General features: G+C 36.8%; 15 non-coding genes across 15 annotated transcripts; all 15 read left to right on the top strand.

Annotated features, from left to right (window-relative positions):
- The first annotated feature begins 166 nt into the window (after positions 1-166).
- Positions 167-240, top strand: TRNAN-GUU (transfer RNA asparagine (anticodon GUU)). Its single transcript has one exon. It is a non-coding gene; the product is annotated as a tRNA-Asn (tRNA).
- Positions 241-1,334: 1,094 nt separating this feature from the next.
- Positions 1,335-1,408, top strand: TRNAN-GUU (transfer RNA asparagine (anticodon GUU)). The gene has a single exon. It is a non-coding gene; the product is annotated as a tRNA-Asn (tRNA).
- A 1,087-nt stretch (positions 1,409-2,495) lies between these two features.
- On the top strand, positions 2,496-2,569 carry TRNAN-GUU (transfer RNA asparagine (anticodon GUU)). The gene has a single exon. It is a non-coding gene; the product is annotated as a tRNA-Asn (tRNA).
- Positions 2,570-7,164: 4,595 nt separating this feature from the next.
- On the top strand, positions 7,165-7,238 carry TRNAN-GUU (transfer RNA asparagine (anticodon GUU)). The gene has a single exon. It is a non-coding gene; the product is annotated as a tRNA-Asn (tRNA).
- Positions 7,239-11,834: 4,596 nt separating this feature from the next.
- Positions 11,835-11,908, top strand: TRNAN-GUU (transfer RNA asparagine (anticodon GUU)). The gene has a single exon. It is a non-coding gene; the product is annotated as a tRNA-Asn (tRNA).
- A 1,094-nt stretch (positions 11,909-13,002) lies between these two features.
- On the top strand, positions 13,003-13,076 carry TRNAN-GUU (transfer RNA asparagine (anticodon GUU)). The gene has a single exon. It is a non-coding gene; the product is annotated as a tRNA-Asn (tRNA).
- A 1,094-nt stretch (positions 13,077-14,170) lies between these two features.
- TRNAN-GUU (transfer RNA asparagine (anticodon GUU)) lies at positions 14,171-14,244 on the top strand. Its single transcript has one exon. It is a non-coding gene; the product is annotated as a tRNA-Asn (tRNA).
- Positions 14,245-16,506: 2,262 nt separating this feature from the next.
- On the top strand, positions 16,507-16,580 carry TRNAN-GUU (transfer RNA asparagine (anticodon GUU)). The gene has a single exon. It is a non-coding gene; the product is annotated as a tRNA-Asn (tRNA).
- A 1,094-nt stretch (positions 16,581-17,674) lies between these two features.
- Positions 17,675-17,748, top strand: TRNAN-GUU (transfer RNA asparagine (anticodon GUU)). Its single transcript has one exon. It is a non-coding gene; the product is annotated as a tRNA-Asn (tRNA).
- Positions 17,749-18,842: 1,094 nt separating this feature from the next.
- Positions 18,843-18,916, top strand: TRNAN-GUU (transfer RNA asparagine (anticodon GUU)). The gene has a single exon. It is a non-coding gene; the product is annotated as a tRNA-Asn (tRNA).
- A 1,094-nt stretch (positions 18,917-20,010) lies between these two features.
- On the top strand, positions 20,011-20,084 carry TRNAN-GUU (transfer RNA asparagine (anticodon GUU)). The gene has a single exon. It is a non-coding gene; the product is annotated as a tRNA-Asn (tRNA).
- A 1,095-nt stretch (positions 20,085-21,179) lies between these two features.
- TRNAN-GUU (transfer RNA asparagine (anticodon GUU)) lies at positions 21,180-21,253 on the top strand. Its single transcript has one exon. It is a non-coding gene; the product is annotated as a tRNA-Asn (tRNA).
- Positions 21,254-22,346: 1,093 nt separating this feature from the next.
- On the top strand, positions 22,347-22,420 carry TRNAN-GUU (transfer RNA asparagine (anticodon GUU)). Its single transcript has one exon. It is a non-coding gene; the product is annotated as a tRNA-Asn (tRNA).
- Positions 22,421-23,514: 1,094 nt separating this feature from the next.
- Positions 23,515-23,588, top strand: TRNAN-GUU (transfer RNA asparagine (anticodon GUU)). The gene has a single exon. It is a non-coding gene; the product is annotated as a tRNA-Asn (tRNA).
- Positions 23,589-24,681: 1,093 nt separating this feature from the next.
- TRNAN-GUU (transfer RNA asparagine (anticodon GUU)) lies at positions 24,682-24,755 on the top strand. The gene has a single exon. It is a non-coding gene; the product is annotated as a tRNA-Asn (tRNA).
- The last annotated feature ends 234 nt before the right edge of the window (positions 24,756-24,989 follow it).

Genomic DNA, 24,989 nt, shown 5'->3' with positions numbered 1-24,989 from the left:
TCCTGAAGAACTCACTCATCATGTGAAAGTACCAATGTGTTTCTTCGTTGGTCAATGGAAGAAAAATCTTGCAAAACTCTCCAGATTATTGCCTTTTTAACCTTTTTCTAGGAAACTTTCTAGATGAATGCTTTTTAGCCTTTGTCAGTACATGCTTTTGCAAGCTGTCTCTGTGGCGCAATCGGTTAGCGCATTCGGCTGTTAACCGAAAGGTTGGTGGTTCAATCCCACCCGGGGACGTAATTGACCTTGTGATCAAATTTTGGTGATCTTTAAGTAGACAAGTCAAAATTTCAAACCACCTTTTATGGTGTAAGGTACCTGGCCTTCTCTGATGCAATCAGAGTCAGATTTGATTAAGTCATTTTATAAAAAACAGGAAGCACAATTTAGCATTGGGGTTGCAGAGAAAAAAAAATATGCAGGCAGAGAAATCCAATTGAGTGATTAATCAGCTCTCCATTTTATGGCTTTATTTTTATGCTAACACATTTGCTCTCTGAAAAGTGTCCACAAAGCCAAGTCTCTGATTAACACCTTTGTAGGAATGGTTTTTCACCTATTACTGATTAAAACTTGCTTCATTGAAAAGGCAGCAAGATGCATCCTCATTACAATGTCCACTGAAATAATACAGGTTGACACCAGGAAACATAAACCTCACTGCATCCTTGCTTCTTTCTCACGTGGGAATCTGTTTAATGTGAAAACCAGGTGATATCTAATCAGCACACAGGTAAGAAGTTAAGAAAATCTTTCTTTAAGGGTGAAGATGTTTCTCACAAAATCGTTGCCCCAATGCATCATTGAAATTCAAGATGGAAAGATGATTTTGAAATATCAATTGTACATTTTGCATTGCTCTTCTGGTGACAATGTAGCTTGTTTTTGTCAATTACCATTTCAGTAATAGGGTAAAGAAAATTAAGTGGATTTCTGAAAGAAAACAATGCTGTCAATATACTATTAAAACAAATTAAAATGTTAAAAGTTATTGTACTTTAAGTAAAAATAAAAGAGTCAAAATATCAATTCCAGTTTTGGAAGAATTTAATTAACAAAAAAATAAGTGCACATAGCAAAGGATGGTTTCGATCCACCGACCTCTGGGTTATGGGCCCAGCACGCTTCCGCTGCGCCACTCTGCTACTCATGTAAGTGTCAGAGATCCTGAAGAACTCACTCATCATGTGAAAGTACCAATGTGTTTCTTCGTTGGTCAATGGAAGAAAAATCTTGCAAAACTCTCCAGATTATTGCCTTTTTAACCTTTTTCTAGGAAACTTTCTAGATGAATGCTTTTTAGCCTTTGTCAGTACATGCTTTTGCAAGCTGTCTTTGTGGCGCAATCGGTTAGCGCATTCGGCTGTTAACCGAAAGGCTGGTGGTTCAATACCACCCAGGGACGTAATTGACCTTGTGATCAAATTTTGCTGATCTTTAAGTAGACAAGTCAAAATTTCAAACCACCTCTTATAGTGTAGGGTACCAGGCCTTCTCTGATGCAGTCAGATTTGATTAAGTCATTTTATAAAAAACAGGAAGCACAATTTAGCATGGGGTTGCAGAGAAAAAAAATTATGCAGGCAGAGAAATCCAATTGAGTGATTAATCAGCTCTCCATTTTATGGCTTTATTTTTATGCTAACACATTTGCTCTCTGAAAAGTGTCCACAAAGCCAAGTCTCTGATTAACACCTTTGTAGGAATGGTTTTTCACCTATTACTGATTAAAACTTGCTTAATTGAAAAGGCAGCAAGATGCATCCTCATTACAATGTCCACTGAAATAATACAGGTTGACACCAGGAAACATAAACCTCACTGCATCCTTGCTGCTTTCTCACGTGGGAATCTGTTTAATGTGAAAACCAGGTGATATCTAATCAGCACACAGGTAAGAAGTTAAGAAAATCTTTCTTTAAGGGTGAAGATGTTTCTCACAAAATTGTTGCCCCAATGCATCATTGAAATTCAAGCTGGAAAGATGATTTTGAAATATCAATTGTACATTTTGCATTGCTCTTCTGGTGACAATGTAGCTTGTTTTTGTCAATTACCATTTCAGTAATAGGGTAAAGAAAATTAAGTGGATTTCTGAAAGAAAACAATGCTGTCAATATACTATTAAAACAAATTAAAATGTTAAAAGTTATTGTACTTTAAGTAAAAATAAAAGAGTCAAAATATCAATTCCAGTTTTGGAAGAATTTAATTAACAAAAAAATAAGTGCACATAGCAAAGGATGGTTTCGATCCAGCGACCTCTGGGTTATGGGCCCAGCACGCTTCCGCTGCGCCACTCTGCTGCTCATGTAAGTGTCAGAGATCCTGAAGAACTCACTCATCATGTGAAAGTACCAATGTGTTTCTTCGTTGGTCAATGGAAGAAAAATCTTGCAAAACTCTCCAGATTATTGCCTTTTTAACCTTTTTCTAGGAAACTTTCTAGATGAATGCTTTTTAGCCTTTGTCAGTACATGCTTTTGCAAGCTGTCTCTGTGGCGCAATCGGTTAGCGCATTTGGCTGTTAACCGAAAGGCTGGTGGTTCAATACCACCCAGGGACGTAATTGACCTTGTGATCAAATTTTGCTGATCTTTAAGTAGACAAGTCAAAATTACAAACCACCTCTTATAGTGTAGGGTACCTGGCCTTCTCTGATGCAATCAGAGTCAGATTTGATTAAGTCATTTTATAAAAAACAGGAAGCACAATTTAGCATGGGGTTGCAGAGAAAAAAAATTATGCAGGCAGAGAAATCCAATTGAGTGATTAATCAGCTCTCCATTTTATGGCTTTATTTTTATGCTAACACATTTGCTCTCTGAAAAGTGTCCACAAAGCCAAGTCTCTGAATAACACCTTTGTAGGAATGGTTTTTCACCTATTACTGATTAAAACTTGCTTCATTGGAAAGGCAGCAAGATGCATCCTCATTACAATGTCCACTGAAATAATACAGGTTGACACCAGGAAACATAAACCTCACTGCATCCTTGCTGCTTTCTCAAGTGGGAATCTGTTTAATGTGAAAACCAGGTGATATCTAATCAGCACACAGGTAAGAAGTTAAGAAAATCTTTCTTTAAGGGTGAAGATGTTTCTCACAAAATCGTTGCCCCAATGCATCATTGAAATTCAAGATGGAAAGATGATTTTGAAATATCAATTGTACATTTTGCATTGCTCTTCTGGTGACAATGTAGCTTGTTTTTGTCAATTACCATTTCAGTAATAGGGTAAAGAAAATTAAGTGGATTTCTGAAAGAAAACAATGCTGTCAATATACTATTAAAACAAATTAAAATGTTAAAAGTTATTGTACTTTAAGTAAAAATAAAAGAGTCAAAATATCAATTCCAGTTTTGGAAGAATTTAATTAACAAAATAATAAGTGCACATAGCAGAGGATGGTTTCGATCCACCGACCTCTGGGTTATGGGCCCAGCACGCTTCCGCTGCACCACTCTGCTGCTCATGTAAGTGTCAGAGATCCTGAAGTACTCACTCATCATGTGAAAGTACCAATGTGTTTCTTTGTTGGTCAATGGAAGAAAAATCTTGCAAAACTCTCCAGATTATTGCCTTTTTAACCTTTTTCTAGGAAACTTTCTAGATGAATGCTTTTTAGCCTTTGTTAGTACATGCTTTTGCAAGTTGTCTCTGTGGTGCAATCGGTTAGCGCATGCGGCTGTTAACCGAAAGGCTGGTTGTTCAATATCACCCAGGGACGTAATTGACCTTGTGATCAAATTTTGCTGATCTTTAAGTAGACAAGTCAAAATTTCAAACCACCTCTTATAGTGTAGGGTACCTGGCCTTCTCTGATGCAATCAGAGTCAGATTTGATTAAGTCATTTTATAAAAAACAGGAAGCACAATTTAGCATGGGGTTGCAGAGAAAAAAAATTATGCAGGCAGAGAAATCCAATTGAGTGATTAATCAGCTCTCCATTTTATGGCTTTATTTTTATGCTAACACATTTGCTCTCTGAAAAGTGTCCACAAAGCCAAGTCTCTGATTAACACCTTTGTAGGAATGGTTTTTCACCTATTACTGATTAAAACTTGCTTCATTGGAAAGGCAGCAAGATGCATCCTCATTACAATGTCCACTGAAATAATACAGGTTGACACCAGGAAACATAAACCTCACTGCATCCTTGCTGCTTTCTCAAGTGGGAATCTGTTTAATGTGAAAACCAGGTGATATCTAATCAGCACACAGGTAAGAAGTTAAGAAAATCTTTCTTTAAGGGTGAAGATGTTTCTCACAAAATCGTTGCCCCAATGCATCATTGAAATTCAAGCTGGAAAGATGATTTTGAAATATCAATTGTACATTTTGCATTGCTCTTCTGGTGACAATGTAGCTTGTTTTTGTCAATTACCATTTCAGTAATAGGGTAAAGAAAATTAAGTGGATTTCTGAAAGAAAACAATGCTGTCAATATACTATTAAAACAAATTAAAATGTTAAAAGTTATTGTACTTTAAGTAAAAATAAAAGAGTCAAAATATCAATTCCAGTTTTGGAAGAATTTAATTAACAAAAAAATAAGTGCACATAGCAGAGGATGGTTTCGATCCACCGACCTCTGGGTTATGGGCCCAGCACGCTTCCGCTGCACCACTCTGCTGCTCATGTAAGTGTCAGAGATCCTGAAGTACTCACTCATCATGTGAAAGTACCAATGTGCTTCTTCGTTGGTCAATGTAAGAAAAATCTTGCAAAACTCTCCAGATTATTGCCTTTTTAACCTTTTTCTAGGAAACTTTCTAGATGAATGCTTTTTAGCCTTTGTTAGTACATGCTTTTGCAAGTTGTCTCTGTGGTGCAATCGGTTAGCGCATGCGGCTGTTAACCGAAAGGCTGGTGGTTCAATACCACCCAGGGACGTAATTGACCTTGTGATCAAATTTTGCTGATCTTTAAGTAGACAAGTCAAAATTTTAAACCACCTCTTATAGTGTAGGGTACCTGGCCTTCTCTGATGCAATCAGAGTCAGATTTGATTAAGTCATTTTATAAAAAACAGGAAGCACAATTTAGCATGGGGTTGCAGAGAAAAAAAAATATGCAGGCAGAGAAATCCAATTGAGTGATTAATCAGCTCTCCATTTTATGGCTTTATTTTTATGCTAACACATTTGCTCTCTGAAAAGTGTCCACAAAGCCAAGTCTCTGATTAACACCTTTGTAGGAATGGTTTTTCACCTATTACTGATTAAAACTTGCTTCATTGGAAAGGCAGCAAGATGCATCCTCATTACAATGTCCACTGAAATAATACAGGTTGACACCAGGAAACATAAACCTCACTGCATCCTTGCTGCTTTCTCAAGTGGGAATCTGTTTAATGTGAAAACCAGGTGATATCTAATCAGCACACAGGTAAGAAGTTAAGAAAATCTTTCTTTAAGGGTGAAGATGTTTCTCACAAAATCGTTGCCCCAATGCATCATTGAAATTCAAGCTGGAAAGATGATTTTGAAATATCAATTGTACATTTTGCATTGCTCTTCTGGTGACAATGTAGCTTGTTTTTGTCAATTACCATTTCAGTAATAGGGTAAAGAAAATTAAGTGGATTTCTGAAAGAAAACAATGCTGTCAATATACTATTAAAACAAATTAAAATGTTAAAAGTTATTGTACTTTAAGTAAAAATAAAAGAGTCAAAATATCAATTCCAGTTTTGGAAGAATTTAATTAACAAAAAAATAAGTGCACATAGCAGAGGATGGTTTCGATCCACCGACCTCTGGGTTATGGGCCCAGCACGCTTCCGCTGCACCACTCTGCTGCTCATGTAAGTGTCAGAGATCCTGAAGTACTCACTCATCATGTGAAAGTACCAATGTGCTTCTTCGTTGGTCAATGTAAGAAAAATCTTGCAAAACTCTCCAGATTATTGCCTTTTTAACCTTTTTCTAGGAAACTTTCTAGATGAATGCTTTTTAGCCTTTGTTAGTACATGCTTTTGCAAGTTGTCTCTGTGGTGCAATCGGTTAGCGCATGCGGCTGTTAACCGAAAGGCTGGTGGTTCAATACCACCCAGGGACGTAATTGACCTTGTGATCAAATTTTGCTGATCTTTAAGTAGACAAGTCAAAATTTTAAACCACCTCTTATAGTGTAGGGTACCTGGCCTTCTCTGATGCAATCAGAGTCAGATTTGATTAAGTCATTTTATAAAAAACAGGAAGCACAATTTAGCATGGGGTTGCAGAGAAAAAAAAATATGCAGGCAGAGAAATCCAATTGAGTGATTAATCAGCTCTCCATTTTATGGCTTTATTTTTATGCTAACACATTTGCTCTCTGAAAAGTGTCCACAAAGCCAAGTCTCTGATTAACACCTTTGTAGGAATGGTTTTTCACCTATTACAGATTAAAACTTGCTTCATTGGAAAGGCAGCAAGATGCATCCTCATTACAATGTCCACTGAAATAATACAGGTTGACACCAGGAAACATAAACCTCACTGCATCCTTGCTGCTTTCTCAAGTGGGAATCTGTTTAATGTGAAAACCAGGTGATATCTAATCAGCACACAGGTAAGAAGTTAAGTAAATCTTTCTTTAAAGGTGAAGATGTTTCTCACAAAATCGTTGCCCCAATGCATCATTGAAATTCAAGCTGGAAAGATGATTTTGAAATATCAATTGTACATTTTGCATTGCTCTTCTGGTGACAATGTAGCTTGTTTTTGTCAATTACCATTTCAGTAATAGGGTAAAGAAAATTAAGTGGATTTCTGAAAGAAAACAATGCTGTCAATATACTATTAAAACAAATTAAAATGTTAAAAGTTATTGTACTTTAAGTAAAAATAAAAGAGTCAAAATATCAATTCCAGTTTTGGAAGAATTTAATTAACAAAAAAAATAAGTGCACATAGCAAAGGATGGTTTCGATCCACCGACCTCTGGGTTATGGGCCCAGCACGCTTCCGCTGCGCCACTCTGCTGCTCATGTAAGTGTCAGAGATCCTGAAGAACTCACTCATCATGTGAAAGTACCAATGTGTTTCTTCGTTGGTCAATGGAAGAAAAATCTTGCAAAACTCTCCAGATTATTGCCTTTTTAACCTTTTTCTAGGAAACTTTCTAGATGAATGCTTTTTAGCCTTTGTCAGTACATGCTTTTGCAAGCTGTCTCTGTGGCGCAATCGGTTAGCGCATTCGGCTGTTAACCGAAAGGTTGGTGGTTCAATCCCACCCGGGGACGTAATTGACCTTGTGATCAAATTTTGGTGATCTTTAAGTAGACAAGTCAAAATTTCAAACCACCTTTTATGGTGTAAGGTACCTGGCCTTCTCTGATGCAATCAGAGTCAGATTTGATTAAGTCATTTTATAAAAAACAGGAAGCACAATTTAGCATTGGGGTTGCAGAGAAAAAAAAATATGCAGGCAGAGAAATCCAATTGAGTGATTAATCAGCTCTCCATTTTATGGCTTTATTTTTATGCTAACACATTTGCTCTCTGAAAAGTGTCCACAAAGCCAAGTCTCTGAATAACACCTTTGTAGGAATGGTTTTTCACCTATTACTGATTAAAACTTGCTTCATTGGAAAGGCAGCAAGATGCATCCTCATTACAATGTCCACTGAAATAATACAGGTTGACACCAGGAAACATAAACCTCACTGCATCCTTGCTGCTTTCTCAAGTGGGAATCTGTTTAATGTGAAAACCAGGTGATATCTAATCAGCACACAGGTAAGAAGTTAAGAAAATCTTTCTTTAAGGGTGAAGATGTTTCTCACAAAATCGTTGCCCCAATGCATCATTGAAATTCAAGATGGAAAGATGATTTTGAAATATCAATTGTACATTTTGCATTGCTCTTCTGGTGACAATGTAGCTTGTTTTTGTCAATTACCATTTCAGTAATAGGGTAAAGAAAATTAAGTGGATTTCTGAAAGAAAACAATGCTGTCAATATACTATTAAAACAAATTAAAATGTTAAAAGTTATTGTACTTTAAGTAAAAATAAAAGAGTCAAAATATCAATTCCAGTTTTGGAAGAATTTAATTAACAAAATAATAAGTGCACATAGCAGAGGATGGTTTCGATCCACCGACCTCTGGGTTATGGGCCCAGCACGCTTCCGCTGCACCACTCTGCTGCTCATGTAAGTGTCAGAGATCCTGAAGTACTCACTCATCATGTGAAAGTACCAATGTGTTTCTTTGTTGGTCAATGGAAGAAAAATCTTGCAAAACTCTCCAGATTATTGCCTTTTTAACCTTTTTCTAGGAAACTTTCTAGATGAATGCTTTTTAGCCTTTGTTAGTACATGCTTTTGCAAGTTGTCTCTGTGGTGCAATCGGTTAGCGCATGCGGCTGTTAACCGAAAGGCTGGTTGTTCAATATCACCCAGGGACGTAATTGACCTTGTGATCAAATTTTGCTGATCTTTAAGTAGACAAGTCAAAATTTCAAACCACCTCTTATAGTGTAGGGTACCTGGCCTTCTCTGATGCAATCAGAGTCAGATTTGATTAAGTCATTTTATAAAAAACAGGAAGCACAATTTAGCATGGGGTTGCAGAGAAAAAAAATTATGCAGGCAGAGAAATCCAATTGAGTGATTAATCAGCTCTCCATTTTATGGCTTTATTTTTATGCTAACACATTTGCTCTCTGAAAAGTGTCCACAAAGCCAAGTCTCTGATTAACACCTTTGTAGGAATGGTTTTTCACCTATTACTGATTAAAACTTGCTTCATTGGAAAGGCAGCAAGATGCATCCTCATTACAATGTCCACTGAAATAATACAGGTTGACACCAGGAAACATAAACCTCACTGCATCCTTGCTGCTTTCTCAAGTGGGAATCTGTTTAATGTGAAAACCAGGTGATATCTAATCAGCACACAGGTAAGAAGTTAAGAAAATCTTTCTTTAAGGGTGAAGATGTTTCTCACAAAATCGTTGCCCCAATGCATCATTGAAATTCAAGCTGGAAAGATGATTTTGAAATATCAATTGTACATTTTGCATTGCTCTTCTGGTGACAATGTAGCTTGTTTTTGTCAATTACCATTTCAGTAATAGGGTAAAGAAAATTAAGTGGATTTCTGAAAGAAAACAATGCTGTCAATATACTATTAAAACAAATTAAAATGTTAAAAGTTATTGTACTTTAAGTAAAAATAAAAGAGTCAAAATATCAATTCCAGTTTTGGAAGAATTTAATTAACAAAAAAATAAGTGCACATAGCAGAGGATGGTTTCGATCCACCGACCTCTGGGTTATGGGCCCAGCACGCTTCCGCTGCACCACTCTGCTGCTCATGTAAGTGTCAGAGATCCTGAAGTACTCACTCATCATGTGAAAGTACCAATGTGCTTCTTCGTTGGTCAATGTAAGAAAAATCTTGCAAAACTCTCCAGATTATTGCCTTTTTAACCTTTTTCTAGGAAACTTTCTAGATGAATGCTTTTTAGCCTTTGTTAGTACATGCTTTTGCAAGTTGTCTCTGTGGTGCAATCGGTTAGCGCATGCGGCTGTTAACCGAAAGGCTGGTGGTTCAATACCACCCAGGGACGTAATTGACCTTGTGATCAAATTTTGCTGATCTTTAAGTAGACAAGTCAAAATTTTAAACCACCTCTTATAGTGTAGGGTACCTGGCCTTCTCTGATGCAATCAGAGTCAGATTTGATTAAGTCATTTTATAAAAAACAGGAAGCACAATTTAGCATGGGGTTGCAGAGAAAAAAAAATATGCAGGCAGAGAAATCCAATTGAGTGATTAATCAGCTCTCCATTTTATGGCTTTATTTTTATGCTAACACATTTGCTCTCTGAAAAGTGTCCACAAAGCCAAGTCTCTGATTAACACCTTTGTAGGAATGGTTTTTCACCTATTACTGATTAAAACTTGCTTCATTGGAAAGGCAGCAAGATGCATCCTCATTACAATGTCCACTGAAATAATACAGGTTGACACCAGGAAACATAAACCTCACTGCATCCTTGCTGCTTTCTCAAGTGGGAATCTGTTTAATGTGAAAACCAGGTGATATCTAATCAGCACACAGGTAAGAAGTTAAGAAAATCTTTCTTTAAGGGTGAAGATGTTTCTCACAAAATCGTTGCCCCAATGCATCATTGAAATTCAAGCTGGAAAGATGATTTTGAAATATCAATTGTACATTTTGCATTGCTCTTCTGGTGACAATGTAGCTTGTTTTTGTCAATTACCATTTCAGTAATAGGGTAAAGAAAATTAAGTGGATTTCTGAAAGAAAACAATGCTGTCAATATACTATTAAAACAAATTAAAATGTTAAAAGTTATTGTACTTTAAGTAAAAATAAAAGAGTCAAAATATCAATTCCAGTTTTGGAAGAATTTAATTAACAAAAAAATAAGTGCACATAGCAGAGGATGGTTTCGATCCACCGACCTCTGGGTTATGGGCCCAGCACGCTTCCGCTGCACCACTCTGCTGCTCATGTAAGTGTCAGAGATCCTGAAGTACTCACTCATCATGTGAAAGTACCAATGTGCTTCTTCGTTGGTCAATGTAAGAAAAATCTTGCAAAACTCTCCAGATTATTGCCTTTTTAACCTTTTTCTAGGAAACTTTCTAGATGAATGCTTTTTAGCCTTTGTTAGTACATGCTTTTGCAAGTTGTCTCTGTGGTGCAATCGGTTAGCGCATGCGGCTGTTAACCGAAAGGCTGGTGGTTCAATACCACCCAGGGACGTAATTGACCTTGTGATCAAATTTTGCTGATCTTTAAGTAGACAAGTCAAAATTTTAAACCACCTCTTATAGTGTAGGGTACCTGGCCTTCTCTGATGCAATCAGAGTCAGATTTGATTAAGTCATTTTATAAAAAACAGGAAGCACAATTTAGCATGGGGTTGCAGAGAAAAAAAAATATGCAGGCAGAGAAATCCAATTGAGTGATTAATCAGCTCTCCATTTTATGGCTTTATTTTTATGCTAACACATTTGCTCTCTGAAAAGTGTCCACAAAGCCAAGTCTCTGATTAACACCTTTGTAGGAATGGTTTTTCACCTATTACAGATTAAAACTTGCTTCATTGGAAAGGCAGCAAGATGCATCCTCATTACAATGTCCACTGAAATAATACAGGTTGACACCAGGAAACATAAACCTCACTGCATCCTTGCTGCTTTCTCAAGTGGGAATCTGTTTAATGTGAAAACCAGGTGATATCTAATCAGCACACAGGTAAGAAGTTAAGTAAATCTTTCTTTAAAGGTGAAGATGTTTCTCACAAAATCGTTGCCCCAATGCATCATTGAAATTCAAGCTGGAAAGATGATTTTGAAATATCAATTGTACATTTTGCATTGCTCTTCTGGTGACAATGTAGCTTGTTTTTGTCAATTACCATTTCAGTAATAGGGTAAAGAAAATTAAGTGGATTTCTGAAAGAAAACAATGCTGTCAATATACTATTAAAACAAATTAAAATGTTAAAAGTTATTGTACTTTAAGTAAAAATAAAAGAGTCAAAATATCAATTCCAGTTTTGGAAGAATTTAATTAACAAAAAAAATAAGTGCACATAGCAAAGGATGGTTTCGATCCACCGACCTCTGGGTTATGGGCCCAGCACGCTTCCGCTGCGCCACTCTGCTGCTCATGTAAGTGTCAGAGATCCTGAAGAACTCACTCATCATGTGAAAGTACCAATGTGTTTCTTCGTTGGTCAATGGAAGAAAAATCTTGCAAAACTCTCCAGATTATTGCCTTTTTAACCTTTTTCTAGGAAACTTTCTAGATGAATGCTTTTTAGCCTTTGTCAGTACATGCTTTTGCAAGCTGTCTCTGTGGCGCAATCGGTTAGCGCATTCGGCTGTTAACCGAAAGGTTGGTGGTTCAATCCCACCCGGGGACGTAATTGACCTTGTGATCAAATTTTGGTGATCTTTAAGTAGACAAGTCAAAATTTCAAACCACCTTTTATGGTGTAAGGTACCTGGCCTTCTCTGATGCAATCAGAGTCAGATTTGATTAAGTCATTTTATAAAAAACAGGAAGCACAATTTAGCATTGGGGTTGCAGAGAAAAAAAAATATGCAGGCAGAGAAATCCAATTGAGTGATTAATCAGCTCTCCATTTTATGGCTTTATTTTTATGCTAACACATTTGCTCTCTGAAAAGTGTCCACAAAGCCAAGTCTCTGATTAACACCTTTGTAGGAATGGTTTTTCACCTATTACTGATTAAAACTTGCTTCATTGGAAAGGCAGCAAGATGCATCCTCATTACAATGTCCACTGAAATAATACAGGTTGACACCAGGAAACATAAACCTCACTGCATCCTTGCTGCTTTCTCAAGTGGGAATCTGTTTAATGTGAAAACCAGGTGATATCTAATCAGCACACAGGTAAGAAGTTAAGAAAATCTTTCTTTAAGGGTGAAGATGTTTCTCACAAAATCGTTGCCCCAATGCATCATTGAAATTCAAGCTGGAAAGATGATTTTGAAATATCAATTGTACATTTTGCATTGCTCTTCTGGTGACAATGTAGCTTGTTTTTGTCAATTACCATTTCAGTAATAGGGTAAAGAAAATTAAGTGGATTTCTGAAAGAAAACAATGCTGTCAATATACTATTAAAACAAATTAAAATGTTAAAAGTTATTGTACTTTAAGTAAAAATAAAAGAGTCAAAATATCAATTCCAGTTTTGGAAGAATTTAATTAACAAAAAAATAAGTGCACATAGCAAAGGATGGTTTCGATCCACCGACCTCGGGGTTATGGGCCCAGCACGCTTCCGCTGCGCCACTCTGCTGCTCATGTAAGTGTCAGAGATCCTGAAGAACTCACTCATCATGTGAAAGTACCAATGTGTTTCTTCGTTGGTCAATGGAAGAAAAATCTTGCAAAACTCTCCAGATTATTGCCTTTTTAACCTTTTTCTAGGAAACTTTCTAGATGAATGCTTTTTAGCCTTTGTCAGTACATGCTTTTGCAAGCTGTCTCTGTGGCGCAATCGGTTAGCGCATTCGGCTGTTAACCGAAAGGTTGGTGGTTCAATCCCACCCGGGGACGTAATTGACCTTGTTATCAAATTTTGCTGATCTTTAAGTAGACAAGTCAAAATTTCAAACCACCTTTTATGGTGTAAGGTACCTGGCCTTCTCTGATGCAATCAGAGTCAGATTTGATTAAGTCATTTTATAAAAAACAGGAAGCACAATTTAGCATTGGGGTTGCAGAGAAAAAAAAATATGCAGGCAGAGAAATCCAATTGAGTGATTAATCAGCTCTCCATTTTATGGCTTTATTTTTATGCTAACACATTTGCTCTCTGAAAAGTGTCCACAAAGCCAAGTCTCTGATTAACACCTTTGTAGGAATGGTTTTTCACCTATTACTGATTAAAACTTGCTTCATTGGAAAGGCAGCAAGATGCATCCTCATTACAATGTCCACTGAAATAATACAGGTTGACACCAGGAAACATAAACCTCACTGCATCCTTGCTGCTTTCTCATGTGGGAATCTGTTTAATGTGAAAACCAGGTGATATCTAATCAGCACACAGGTAAGAAGTTAAGAAAATCTTTCTTTAAGGGTGAAGATGTTTCTCACAAAATCGTTGCCCCAATGCATCATTGAAATTCAAGATGGAAAGATGATTTTGAAATATCAATTGTACATTTTGCATTGCTCTTCTGGTGACAATGTAGCTTGTTTTTGTCAATTACCATTTCAGTAATAGGGTAAAGAAAATTAAGTGGATTTCTGAAAGAAAACAATGCTGTCAATATACTATTAAAACAAATTAAAATGTTAAAAGTTATTGTACTTTAAGTAAAAATAAAAGAGTCAAAATATCAATTCCAGTTTTGGAAGAATTTAATTAACAAAAAAATAAGTGCACATAGCAAAGGATGGTTTCGATCCACCGACCTCTGGGTTATGGGCCCAGCACGCTTCCGCTGCGCCACTCTGCTGCTCATGTTAGTGTCAGAGATCCCGAAGAACTCACTCATCATGTGAAAGTACCAATGTGTTTCTTCGTTGGTCAATGGAAGAAAAATCTTGCAAAACTCTCCAGATTATTGCCTTTTTAACCTTTTTCTAGGAAACTTTCTAGATGAATGCTTTTTAGCCTTTGTCAGTACATGCTTTTGCAAGCTGTCTCTGTGGCGCAATCGGTTAGCGCATTCGGCTGTTAACCGAAAGGTTGGTGGTTCAATCCCACCCGGGGACGTAATTGACCTTGTGATCAAATTTTGGTGATCTTTAAGTAGACAAGTCAAAATTTCAAACCACCTTTTATGGTGTAAGGTACCAGGCCTTCTCTGATGCAATCAGAGTCAGATTTGATTAAGTCATTTTATAAAAAACAGGAAGCACAATTTAGCATTGGGGTTGCAGAGAAAAAAAAATATGCAGGCAGAGAAATCCAATTGAGTGATTAATCAGCTCTCCATTTTATGGCTTTATTTTTATGCTAACACATTTGCTCTCTGAAAAGTGTCCACAAAGCCAAGTCTCTGATTAACACCTTTGTAGGAATGGTTTTTCACCTATTACTGATTAAAACTTGCTTCATTGGAAAGGCAGCAAGATGCATCCTCATTACAATGTCCACTGAAATAATACAGGTTGACACCAGGAAACATAAACCTCACTGCATCCTTGCTGCTTTCTCAAGTGGGAATCTGTTTAATGTGAAAACCAGGTGATATCTTATCAGCACACAGGTAAGAAGTTAAGAAAATCTTTCTTTAAGGGTGAAGATGTTTCTCACAAAATCGTTGCCCCAATGCATCATTGAAATTCAAGCTGGAAAGATGATTTTGAAATATCAATTGTACATTTTGCATTGCTCTTCTGGTGACAATGTAGCTTGTTTTTGTCAATTACCATTTCAGTAATAGGGTAAAGAAAATTAAGTGGATTTCTGAAAGAAAACAATGCTGTCAATATACTATTAAAACAAATTAAAATGTTAAAAGTTATTGTACTTTAAGTAAAAATAAAAGAGTCAAAATATCAATTCCAGTTTTGGAAGAATTTAATTAACAAAAAAATAAGTGCACATAGCAGAGGATGGTTTCGATCCACCGACCTCTGGGTTATGGGCCCAGCACGCTTCCGCTGCACCACTCTGCTGCTCATGTAAGTGTCAGAGATCCTGAAGTACTCACTCATCATGTGAAAGTACCAATGTGTTTCTTCGTTGGTCAATGTAAGAAAAATCTTGCAAAACTCTCCAGATTATTGCCTTTTTAACCATTTTCTAGGAAACTTTCTAGATGAATGCTTTTTAGCCTTTGTTAGTACATGCTTTTGCAAGTTGTCTCTGTGGTGCAATCGGTTAGCGCATGCGGCTGTTAACCGAAAGGCTGGTGGTTCAATACCACCCAGGGACGTAATTGACCTTGTGATCAAATTTTGCTGATCTTTAAGTAGACAAGTCAAAATTTTAAACCACCTCTTATAGTGTAGGGTACCTGGCCTTCTCTGATGCAATCAGAGTCAGATTTGATTAAGTCATTTTATAAAAAACAGGAAGCACAATTTAGCATTGGGGTTGCAGAGAAAAAAAAATATGCAGGCAGAGAAATCCAATTGAGTGATTAATCAGCTCTCCATTTTATGGCTTTATTTTTATGCTAACACATTTGCTCTCTGAAAAGTGTCCACAAAGCCAAGTCTCTGATTAACACCTTTGTAGGAATGGTTTTTCACCTATTACTGATTAAAACTTGCTTCATTGGAAAGGCAGCAAGATGCATCCTCGTTACAATGTCCACTGAAATAATACAGGTTGACACCAGGAAACATAAACCTCACTGCATCCTTGCTGCTTTCTCATGTGGGAATCTGTTTAATGTGAAAACCAGGTGATATCTAATCAGCACACAGGTAAGAAGTTAAGAAAATCTTTCTTTAAGGGTGAAGATGTTTCTCACAAAATCGTTGCCCCAATGCATCATTGAAATTCAAGCTGGAAAGATGATTTTGAAATATCAATTGTACATTTTGCATTGCTCTTCTGGTGACAATGTAGCTTGTTTTTGTCAATTACCATTTCAGTAATAGGGTAAAGAAAATTAAGTGGATTTCTGAAAGAAAACAATGCTGTCAATATACTATTAAAACAAATTAAAATGTTAAAAGTTATTGTACTTTAAGTAAAAATAAAAGAGTCAAAATATCAATTCCAGTTTTGGAAGAATTTAATTAACAAAAAAATAAGTGCACATAGCAAAGGATGGTTTCGATCCACCAACCTCTGGGTTATGGGCCCAGCACGCTTCCGCTGCGCCACTCTGCTGCTCATGTTAGTGTCAGAGATCCTGAAGAACTCACTCATCATGTGAAAGTACCAATGTGTTTCTTCGTTGGTCAATGGAAGAAAAATCTTGCAAAACTCTCCAGATTATTGCCTTTTTAACCTTTTTCTAGGAAACTTTCTAGATGAATGCTTTTTAGCCTTTGTCAGTACATGCTTTTGCAAGCTGTCTCTGTGGCGCAATCGGTTAGCGCATTCGGCTGTTAACCGAAAGGTTGGTGGTTCAATCCCACCCGGGGACGTAATTGACCTTGTGATCAAATTTTGGTGATCTTTAAGTAGACAAGTCAAAATTTCAAACCACCTTTTATGGTGTAAGGTACCTGGCCTTCTCTGATGCAATCAGAGTCAGATTTGATTAAGTCATTTTATAAAAAACAGGAAGCACAATTTAGCATTGGGGTTGCAGAGAAAAAAAAATATGCAGGCAGAGAAATCCAATTGAGTGATTAATCAGCTCTCCATTTTATGGCTTTATTTTTATGCTAACACATTTGCTCTCTGAAAAGTGTCCACAAAGCCAAGTCTCTGATTAACACCTTTGTAGGAATGGTTTTTCACCTATTACTGATTAAAACTTGCTTCATTGGAAAGGCAGCAAGATGCATCCTCATTACAATGTCCACTGAAATAATACAGGTTGACACCAGGAAACATAAACTTCACTGCATCCTTGCTGCTTTCTCAAGTGGGAATCTGTTTAATGTGAAAACCAGGTGATATCTAATCAGCACACAGGTAAGAAATTAAGAAAATCTTTCTTTAAGGGTGAAGATGTTTCTCACAAAATCGTTGCCCCAATGCATCATTGAAATTCAAGCTGGAAAGATGATTTTGAAATATCAATTGTACATTTTGCATTGCTCTTCTGGTGACAATGTAGCTTGTTTTTGTCAATTACCATTTCAGTAATAGGGTAAAGAAAATTAAGTGGATTTCTGAAAGAAAACAATGCTGTCAATATACTATTAAAACAAATTAAAATGTTAAAAGTTATTGTACTTTAAGTAAAAATAAAAGAGTCAAAATATCAATTCCAGTTTTGGAAGAATTTAATTAACAAAAAAATAAGTGCACATAGCAAAGGATGGTTTCGATCCACCGACCTCTGGGTTATGGGCCCAGCACGCTTGCGCTGCGCCACTCTGCTGCTCATGTAAGTGTCAGAGATCCTGAAGAACTCACTCATCATGTGAAAGTACCAATGTGTTTCTTCGTTGGTCAATGGAAGAAAAATCTTGCAAAACTCTCCAGATTATTGCCTTTTTAACCTTTTTCTAGGAAACTTTCTAGATGAATGCTTTTTAGCCTTTGTCAGTACATGCTTTTGCAAGCTGTCTCTGTGGCGCAATCGGTTAGCGCATTCGGCTGTTAACCGAAAGGTTGGTGGTTCAATCCCACCCGGGGACGTAATTGACCTTGTGATCAAATTTTGCTGATCTTTAAGTAGACAAGTCAAAATTTCAAACCACCTTTTATGGTGTAAGGTACCTGGCCTTCTCTGATGCAATCAGAGTCAGATTTGATTAAGTCATTTTATAAAAAACAGGAAGCACAATTTAGCATTGGGGTTGCAGAGAAAAAAAAATATGCAGGCAGAGAAATCCAATTGAGTGATTAATCAGCTCTCCATTTCATGGCTTTATTTTTATGCTAACACATTTGCTCTCTGAAAAGTGTCCAAAAAGCCAAGTCTCTGATTAACACCTTTGTAGGAATGGTTTTTCACCTATTACTGATTAAAACTTGCTTCATTGGAAAGGCAGCAAGATGCATCCTCATTACAATGTCCACTGAAATAATGCAGGTTGACACCAGGAAACATAAACCTCACTGCATCCTTGCTGCTTTCTCATGTGGGAATCTGTTTAATGTGAAAACCAGGTGATATCTAATCAGCACACAGGTAAGAAGTTAAGAAAATCTTTCTTTAAGGGTGAAGATGTTTCTCACAAAATCGTTGCCCCAATGCATCATTGAAATTCAAGCTGGAAAGATGATTTTGAAATATCAATTGTACATTTTGCATTGCTCTTCTGGTGACAATGTAGCTTGTTTTTGTCAATTACCATTTCAGTAATAGGGTAAAGAAAATTAAGTGGATTTCTGAAAGAAAACAATGCTGTCAATATACTATTAAAACAAATTAAAATGTTAAAAGTTATTGTACTTTAAGTAAAAATAAAAGAGTCAAAATATCAATTCCAGTTTTGGAAGAATTTAATTAACAAACAAATAAGTGCACATAGCAAAGGATGGTTTAAATCCACCGACCTCTGGGTTATGGGCCCAGCACGCTTCCGCTGCGCCACTCTGCTGCTCATGTTAGTGTCAGAGATCCTGAAGAACTCACTCATCATGTGAAAGTACCAATGTGTTTCTTCGTTGGTCAATGGAAGAAAAATCTTGCAAAACTCTCCAGATTATTGCCTTTTTAACCTTTTTCTAGGAAACTTTCTAGATGAATGCTTTTTAGCCTTTGTCAGTACATGCTTTTGCAAGCTGTCTCTGTGGCGCAATCGGTTAGCGCATTCGGCTGTTAACCGAAAGGTTGGTGGTTCAATCCCACCCGGGGACGTAATTGACCTTGTGATCAAATTTTGGTGATCTTTAAGTAGACAAGTCAAAATTTCAAACCACCTTTTATGGTGTAAGGTACCTGGCCTTCTCTGATGCAATCAGAGTCAGATTTGATTAAGTCATTTTATAAACAACAGGAAGCACAATTTAGCATTGGGGTTGCAGAGAAAAAAAAATATGCAGGCAGAGAAATCCAATTGAGTGATTAATCAGCTCTCCATTTTATGGCTTTATTTTTATGCTAACACATTTGCTCTCTGAAAAGTGTCCACAAAGCCAAGTCTCTGATTAACACCTTTGTAGGAATGGTTTTTCACCTATTACTGATTAAAACTTGCTTCATTGGAAAGGCAGCAAGATGCATCCTCATTACAATGTCCACTGAAATAATACAGGTTGACACCAGGAAACATAAACCTCACTGCATCCTTGCTGCTTTCTCAAGTGGGAATCTGTTTAATGTGAAAACCAGGTGATATCTAATCAGCACACAGGTAAGAAGTTAAGAAAATCTTTCTTTAAGGGTGAAGATGTTTCTCACAAAATCGTTGCCCCAATGCATCATTGAAATTCAAGCTGGAAAGATGATTTTGAAATATCAATTGTACATTTTGCATTGCTCTTCTGGTGACAATGTAGCTTGTTTTTGTCAATTACCATTTCAGTAATAGGGTAAAGAAAATTAAGTGGATTTCTGAAAGAAAACAATGCTGTCAATATACTATTAAAACAAATTAAAATGTTAAAAGTTATTGTACTTTAAGTAAAAATAAAAGAGTCAAAATATCAATTCCAGTTTTGGAAGAATTTAATTAACAAAAAAATAAGTGCACATAGCAAAGGATGGTTTCGATCCACCAACCTCTGGGTTATGGGCCCAGCACGCTTCCGCTGCGCCACTCTGCTGCTCATGTAAGTGTCAGAGATCCTGAAGAACTCACTCATCATGTGAAAGTACCAATGTGTTTCTTCGTTGGTCAATGGAAGAAAAATCTTGCAAAACTCTCCAGATTATTGCCTTTTTAACCTTTTTCTAGGAAACTTTCTAGATGAATGCTTTTTAGCCTTTGTCAGTACATGCTTTTGCAAGCTGTCTCTGTGGCGCAATCGGTTAGCGCATTCGGCTGTTAACCGAAAGGTTGGTGGTTCAATCCCACCCGGGGACGTAATTGACCTTGTGATCAAATTTTGCTGATCTTTAAGTAGACAAGTCAAAATTTCAAACCACCTTTTATGGTGTAAGGTACCTGGCCTTCTCTGATGCAATCAGAGTCAGATTTGATTAAGTCATTTTATAAAAAAACAGGAAGCACAATTTAGCATTGGGGTTGCAGAGAAAAAAAAATATGCAGGCAGAGAAATCCAATTGAGTGATTAATCAGCTCTCCATTTTATGGCTTTATTTTTATGCTAACACATTTGCTCTCTGAAAAGTGTCCACAAAGCCAAGTCTCTGATTAACACCTTTGTAGGAATGGTTTTTCACCTATTACTGATTAAAACTTGCTTCATTGGAAAGGCAGCAAGATGCATCCTCATTACAATGTCCACTGAAATAATACAGGTTGACACCAGGAAACATAAACCTCACTGCATCCTTGCTGCTTTCTCATGTGGGAATCTGTTTAATGTGAAAACCAGGTGATATCTAATCAGCACACAGGTAAGAAGTTAAGAAAATCTTTCTTTAAGGGTGAAGATGTTTCTCACAAAATCGTTGCCCCAATGCATCATTGAAATTCAAGCTGGAAAGATGATTTTGAAATATCAATTGTACATTTTGCATTGCTCTTCTGGTGACAATGTAGCTTGTTTTTGTCAATTACCATTTCAGTAATAGGGTAAAGAAAATTAAGTGGATTTCTGAAAGAAAACAATGCTGTCAATATACTATTAAAACAAATTAAAATGTTAAAAGTTATTGTACTTTAAGTAAAAATAAAAGAGTCAAAATATCAATTCCAGTTTTGGAAGAATTTAATTAACAAAAAAATAAGTGCACATAGCAAAGGATGGTTTCGATCCACCGACCTCTGGGTTATGGGCCCAGCACGCTTCCGCTGCGCCACTCTGCTGCTCATGTAAGTGTCAGAGATCCTGAAGAACTCACTCATCATGTGAAAGTACCAATGTGTTTCTTCGTTGGTCAATGGAAGAAAAATCTTGCAAAACTCTCCAGATTATTGCCTTTTTAACCTTTTTCTAGGAAACTTTCTAGATGAATGCTTTTTAGCCTTTGTCAGTACATGCTTTTGCAAGCTGTCTCTGTGGCGCAATCGGTTAGCGCATTCGGCTGTTAACCGAAAGGTTGGTGGTTCAATCCCACCCGGGGACGTAATTGACCTTGTGATCAAATTTTGGTGATCTTTAAGTAGACAAGTCAAAATTTCAAACCACCTTTTATGGTGTAAGGTACCTGGCCTTCTCTGATGCAATCAGAGTCAGATTTGATTAAGTCATTTTATAAAAAACAGGAAGCACAATTTAGCATTGGGGTTGCAGAGAAAAAAAATATGCAGGCAGAGAAATCCAATTGAGTGATTAATCAGCTCTCCATTTTATGGCTTTATTTTTATGCTAACACATTTGCTCTCTGAAAAGTGTCCACAAAGCCAAGTCTCTGATTAACACCTTTGTAGGAATGGTTTTTCACCTATTACTGATTAAAACTTGCTTCATTGGAAAGGCAGCAAGATGCATCCTCATTACAATGTCCACTGAAATAATGCAGGTTGACACCAGGAAACATAAACCTCACTGCATCCTTGCTGCTTTCTCAAGTGGGAATCTGTTTTATGTGAAAACCAGGTGATATCTAATCAGCACACAGGTAAGAAGTTAAGAAAATCTTTCTTTAAGGGTGAAGATGTTTCTCACAAAATCGTTGCCCCAATGCATCATTGAAATTCAAGCTGGAAAGATGATTTTGAAATATCAATTGTACATTTTGCATTGCTCTTCTGGTGACAATGTAGCTTGTTTTTGTCAATTACCATTTCAGTAATAGGGTAAAGAAAATTAAGTGGATTTCTGAAAGAAAACAATGCTGTCAATATACTATTAAAACAAATTAAAATGTTAAAAGTTATTGTACTTTAAGTAAAAATAAAAGAGTCAAAATATCAATTCCAGTTTTGGAAGAATTTAATTAACAAAAAAATAAGTGCACATAGCAAAGGATGGTTTCGATCCACCAACCTCTGGGTTATGGGCCCAGCACGCTTCCGCTGCGCCACTCTGCTGCTCATGTAAGTGTCAGAGATCCTGAAGAACTCACTCATCATGTGAAAGTACCAATGTGTTTCTTCGTTGGTCAATGGAAGAAAAATCTTGCAAAACTCTCCAGATTATTGCCTTTTTAACCTTTTTCTAGGAAACTTTCTAGATGAATGCTTTTTAGCCTTTGTCAGTACATGCTTTTGCAAGCTGTCTCTGTGGCGCAATCGGTTAGCGCATTCGGCTGTTAACCGAAAGGTTGGTGGTTCAATCCCACCCGGGGACGTAATTGACCTTGTGATCAAATTTTGGTGATCTTTAAGTAGACAAGTCAAAATTTCAAACCACCTTTTATGGTGTAAGGTACCTGGCCTTCTCTGATGCAATCAGAGTCAGATTTGATTAAGTCATTTTATAAAAAACAGGAAGCACAATTAAGCATTGGGGTTGCAGAGAAAAAAAAATATGCAGGCAGAGAAATCCAATTGAGTGATTAATCAGCTCTCCATTTTATGGCTTTATTTTTATGCTAACACATTTGCTCTCTGAAAAGTGTCCACAAAGCCAAGTCTCTGATTAACACCTTTGTAGGAATGGTTTTTCACCTATTACTGATTAAAACTTGCTTCATTGGAAAGGCAGCAAGATGCATCCTCATTACAATGTCCACTGAAATAATACAGGTTGACACCAGGAAACATAAACCTCACTGCATCCTTGCTGCTTTCTCATGTGGGAATCTGTTTAATGTGAAAACCAGGTGATATCTAATCAGCACACAGGTAAGAAGTTAAGAAAATCTTTCTTTAAGGGTGAAGATGTTTCTCACAAAATCGTTGCCCCAATGCATCATTGAAATTCAAGCTGGAAAGATGATTTTGAAATATCAATTGTACATTTTGCATTGCTCTTCTGGTGACAATGTAGCTTGTTTTTGTCAATTACCATTTCAGTAATAGGGTAAAGAAAATTAAGTGGATTTCTGAAAGAAAACAATGCTGTCAATATACTATTAAAACAAATTAAAATGTTAAAAGTTATTGTACTTTAAGTAAAAATAAAAGAGTCAAAATATCAATTCCAGTTTTGGAAGAATTTAATTAACAAAAAAATAAGTGCACATAGCAAAGGATGGTTTCGATCCACCGACCTCTGGGTTATGGGCCCAGCACGCTTCCGCTGCGCCACTCTGCTGCTCATGTAAGTGTCAGAGATCCTGAAGAACTCACTCATCATGTGAAAGTACCAATGTGTTTCTTCGTTGGTCAATGGAAGAAAAATCTTGCAAAACTCTCCAGATTATTGCCTTTTTAACCTTTTTCTAGGAAACTTTCTAGATGAATGCTTTTTAGCCTTTGTCAGTACATGCTTTTGCAAGCTGTCTCTGTGGCGCAATCGGTTAGCGCATTCGGCTGTTAACCGAAAGGTTGGTGGTTCAATCCCACCCGGGGACGTAATTGACCTTGTGATCAAATTTTGGTGATCTTTAAGTAGACAAGTCAAAATTTCAAACCACCTTTTATGGTGTAAGGTACCTGGCCTTCTCTGATGCAATCAGAGTCAGATTTGATTAAGTCATTTTATAAAAAACAGGAAGCACAATTTAGCATTGGGGTTGCAGAGAAAAAAAATATGCAGGCAGAGAAATCCAATTGAGTGATTAATCAGCTCTCCATTTTATGGCTTTATTTTTATGCTAACACATTTGCTCTCTGAAAAGTGTCCACAAAGCCAAGTCTCTGATTAACACCTTTGTAGGAATGGTTTTTCACCTATTACTGATTAAAACTTGCTTCATTGGAAAGGCAGCAAGATGCATCCTCATTACAATGTCCACTGAAATAATGCAGGTTGACACCAGGAAACATAAACCTCACTGCATCCTTGCTGCTTTCTCAAGTGGGAATCTGTTTTATGTGAAAACCAGGTGATATCTAATCAGCACACAGGTAAGAAGTTAAGAAAATCTTTCTTTAAGGGTGAAGATGTTTCTCACAAAATCGTTGCCCCAATGCATCATTGAAATTCAAGCTGGAAAGATGATTTTGAAATATCAATTGTACATTTTGCATTGCTCTTCTGGTGACAATGTAGCTTGTTTTTGTCAATTACCATTTCAGTAATAGGGTAAAGAAAATTAAGTGGATTTCTGAAAGAAAACAATGCTGTCAATATACTATTAAAACAAATTAAAATGTTAAAAGTTATTGTACTTTAAGTAAAAATAAAAGAGTCAAAATATCAATTCCAGTTTTGGAAGAATTTAATTAACAAAATAATAAGTGCACATAGCAGAGGATGGTTTCGATCCACCGACCTCTGGGTTATGGGCCCAGCACGCTTCCGCTGCGCCACTCTGCTGCTCATGTAAGTGTCAGAGATCCTGAAGAACTCACTCATCATGTGAAAGTACCAATGTGTTTCTTCGTTGGTCAATGGAAGAAAAATCTTGCAAAACTCTCCAGATTATTGCCTTTTTAACCTTTTTCTAGGAAACTTTCTAGATGAATGCTTTTTAGCCTTTGTCAGTACATGCTTTTGCAAGCTGTCTCTGTGGCGCAATCGGTTAGCGCATTCGGCTGTTAACCGAAAGGTTGGTGGTTCAATCCCACCCGGGGACGTAATTGACCTTGTGATCAAATTTTGGTGATCTTTAAGTAGACAAGTCAAAATTTCAAACCACTTTTTATGGTGTAAGGTACCTGGCCTTCTCTGATGCAATCAGAGTCAGATTTGATTAAGTCATTTTATAAAAAACAGGAAGCACAATTTAGCATTGGGGTTGCAGAGAAAAAAAATATGCAGGCAGAGAAATCCAATTGAGTGATTAATCAGCTCTCCATTTTATGGCTTTA

The sequence above is a fragment of the Pseudophryne corroboree genome, chromosome 4 (assembly GCF_028390025.1).
Source record: "Pseudophryne corroboree isolate aPseCor3 chromosome 4, aPseCor3.hap2, whole genome shotgun sequence".
In the NCBI taxonomy this organism is placed as follows: Eukaryota; Metazoa; Chordata; class Amphibia; order Anura; family Myobatrachidae; genus Pseudophryne; species Pseudophryne corroboree.
This window is presented reverse-complemented; position numbering and strand designations above follow the sequence as displayed.